A 4,423-nucleotide genomic window follows, 5' to 3' on the forward strand; every position below is an offset into this window, starting at 1 on the left:
CACATACACACAAACACACAGAGACACACAGACACAAACACACAGTGACACACAGACACATACACAAACACACACACAGACACACATGCACAGAGATACACACACACACGTACACACACACACACACACACACAAAATATCAGGAACACCTCGGTTTAATGGGTTAGTTTATAGTTTTTTAAAGTTTATAGTGTGTGCACGCACCTCAGCAGAAGCAGTCTCTTCACTGGAAGTTAGATAATTATGCAGGGCGCCATAATGGCAGATTCTGTTATACTGTATATTATAAGAAATTCATCAGAAAGAAGAACCTTTACCAGAAACCATCAGTATGACACACACACACCACACACACACACACACACACACACAACACACACACACAACCCACAGACACAGACACACAACACACACACACACAACAAAAACAGACAAACAGACACATGCACACACAGAGACACACACAACACACACACACCACACACACACACACACACAGACAAACACACACACCACACACAACACACATAAACACATACACCACGCACAGAGACCACACACAACACACACACACACCACACAAACATACGTACCTACACTCACAAAGACACACAGAGACACACACACAGACACATACAGACACACACACATATATACACACACAGACACACACAAAGACACACAAAGACACACAGAGACACACACACAGACACATACATACACACACACAGACACACACAGATACACACACACACACACACACACACATACATACACACACGCACACAGAGAGGCACACAGACAAATATGAACAAACACACAGAGACATACACACAAACACACACACACACAAGGAGACACACACACAGAGACACATACACAGACGCATATGCACAAACACACAGAGACACACAGACACATACACACAAACACACAGAGACACACAGACACACATGCACAGAGACACACACACACACGCACACACGCACACACAGAATATCAGGAACACCTCGGTTTACAGTTTTGTCTAATTGCTTAAGTACATTTTTTGTAACTATTGGCTATTTTTGCAAAACTCTACACACAAATAAGAAAACCTTTCACCCAATTATCAAAACATTGTAGTTCTCTTGCAAAAGCGAACACAGCTAGATTAACTCTTCACACCTTCGTAAAATGTGTTTTTCGTATCAACATTAAACACAAGCCATCACTACTAAGCACACGATGTCCAACTCACACACTGATGTATGAATACAAAACACATCTGGCTTTCTCTTTCTCTGTGTACAGATGTCAATTTGAGGTCATACTTTTGTCATAGTGTCATGAAAACATACAAGGATCCAAACTTCAAGTATTGGTGTTTATTCACACTCATCAAAACCAAGACAAAGTCAGAACACAAAATAGTAATTTCACAAAAAACAAAAAAACAATCAGCCTACATCATGTCGTCTTTCTGGGTCCGGCCACAAAATTTCGTCCACATCGCATGTGATATCCTCCAGTCCAAGGCACCGGGGGAAATATCTCCTTGAATGCCGTATCCAGGCCTGACATGATGCCTGGTCAATATCTCCACATGCCTCCTCCATTGCCTGTAAAAGGGCTACCTGTTGTTGAGGATGACGGTCGTACACTTTCCAGCGCCAGGCAGAGAAGAACTCCTCGATGGGATTTAAGAATGGAGAGTATGGAGGGAGGTTGAGTGCCATGAAGAATGGGTGGTCTGTAAACCAGTTGTGGACCAAAGCAGCCCTATGGAAACTAACATTGTACCATATGATGACATATCGGGTATGCTCTGGTCTCTGAACAGTGAGCATGTCATGTAACGTGTCCAGGAATGCATAATGTTGCAGTGTTGTATGGGCCTATGGTTGCATGATGGTGCAACACCATTTAGCTGCACACATGGTTATGTTACCACCACGTTTGTCCTGGGACATGATGATCACGGTGTCCAATAATCTGTCCTGCCACGTCTCCCTGGTTTTACTGAGGTTAAACCGGCCTCATCTACAAAAAGTAGCTCATGTCCCATGGTCTGCTTCTATTTCCACCACCTCTGGACAAGACAAAACAAATCGCATCACATCAGGCCCATGCACAGCACTACAGTATGCACTTCCAAATTCAGAACCAATGACACTATAGCTTACCTGCACATAGTCATATCGCAGTTGCTTCTCGTTCTGTGTTTCTCTCGAAAGGAACTCTGTAAATTTGCTTTCATTCTATTATTTGGCGCGCAAGTACACGACTTAGTGCAGAAATGCTTACACTGTGTAATTTTGAAAGATGGTGTCATTATCAATTATGCGCTGCTGTATTTCGTGCAGTCTTATTGCTTATTGGCAATCACCATGTTCACTATATGGGTCTCTTGCTCTGGAGTGAACATTCTGTCTTCTTCATTCGTCTACTCCGCAACACCCCACTATCTGTACTTTCAGCTAATTCTTCTCGTACTAAGTACCTTTCTCAGTATTTTCGCTTTTTTTCTATTTGTATTTCTACCAACCCCCACAGGGACCTAGCATATCGTAGTCCTAGTATCATGTATCGCGTTGTTACTCTTAGAGTATGGCAGTGCTAAACAAGTACTTAACCCCACGTTCTCATTTGAAAGTCCTAATTATGCTTGCCCACAGTGTAGGCTGGTAGCGATGCGCTCAAATTAGGCTGAACCCCTTTGGCCAGCTTCCCACATTGTTCATCCCATGGTTTTGACATGGTTCCGCTTTGTAGCTCTCTGATGTCTCAGTTAACAGTTTTTCTCAATTGTTTATACACACAAAATTGTGTTCTTGAGACCACAGTGACTACCAACAGTACCAGTCACCAACCACATAAACCAATTCTTCATTCTTGCCTAAAAAGGGACACAACATAACTCACTTCAACAACGCCCACCACTTAAAACCACCCCTGAACCAAGTTATTCTGCCAAACACAATTCCCCTTCTCACTAACGAACAAGACACATTCCTTCCTGCTCTAAAAACTACTTAAACTACAGCCCATTCCTGCTCTACAAACAATTCTCCGCTCTATAATCTAACTAAAATATACACTCAGACTGGCCGTTCTTCTAAAACAAATGTCTAAAAAACAGTAACGAAAACGACCAAAAACCGAACCACACTTTTTTTACCTTTTTGTTTTGAACTTTTTTTTTTTTGTTTTTTTGTTTTTTTTTTTTTTTTTTTTAGCTCAAAAACAACACAACTATTTTTTATTTGTTTTTTTAACACACAAAACCTTTTTTTTTTTGTTTTTTTTTTTCTTTTTTTTTTTTCTTCTCAAACACAGACTTTTTTTTGACAAACAAAAACAACAAAAACACAGAGAAAACTTTTTATTTTTTTTTTTTTTTTTCGCAACCACTACACAACAGCTTTCTGCCTTTTGGCACATTCATGAAGACAATCTCTTGTCTCACAGGAACACACTCTGTGCCCTTTCACTGCCTTTACTGCCACTGCCTTTCACATATGCAACACTGACGACTGACTTTCGTCACAAAGGGCAAACACCCCGTCACACAGTCAAACAACACAAAACACCCCGGTCACAAATCCACGGAAAGCGCAGAAACAAGAACACGCACAATCGACAGTTTTACAGTTAGCAAGCAATCATATTTTTTAGTCATAAAACTGCAAAAGGTGACTCTTCTTCCTTGTTCGTCTTCTTTTCTGTTTTTGGGGAATGGATGCCACATTGGAAACAAGTCAGACCAGAGGAGTGAGAGTAGTAGGAGGAAGTTGGACAGGAAGAGGAAGAGGACGAGAAGGCCAAGGACTAAGGACATTTAATTCGTCTGCAAAAAGAGTACAGCAGTACAACACAGACTGCAGGCACGGCAGCACAACTGCAGGTACCTGCAGCTCCATAATCTTCCTCATCTCCCAAATTTCCGCAATTCTAAATGAGATAAGGTAAGAAATCTCCTCTCACTAGAATATTGCAGTACTCTAGCAAGACTTTACTTGCACCAACGCACAGTCTTCCTCCTGTGTATTCCCTTCACATACAGTTTACAGGTAATTTTAATAAACTATTTGTTTGGGGCAAGAACAAACACAAGGTGGTCGGAACGTCTTCCCGTCTCTCTCATCCTTGCCTTGAACAAATGAAACTAAACTGACGCTCATGGTAGGTCCGGGGGACAATAATGCCACCATACAACAACACTACGTAAATACATAAAGAACAACAAACAATTGACACTTTCCAAAACTTGAAGGGTAAGCTTACTTATCACTACTGGAGCCCCGTGTACGTTGCGCAGAAATGCATCATTCAGCAGATGAAGGCGCCAACCAAGCTGGATCCTAACGTGGGGCTCTACATTGTTCCAGTGCACATTGTGAATGACTCAATTCAGAAAGAATTCAAGAATTGCAATATTCTG

This window comes from Etheostoma spectabile, chromosome 11 (genome assembly GCF_008692095.1).
Source record: "Etheostoma spectabile isolate EspeVRDwgs_2016 chromosome 11, UIUC_Espe_1.0, whole genome shotgun sequence".
NCBI classification, from domain to species: domain Eukaryota; kingdom Metazoa; phylum Chordata; class Actinopteri; order Perciformes; family Percidae; genus Etheostoma; species Etheostoma spectabile.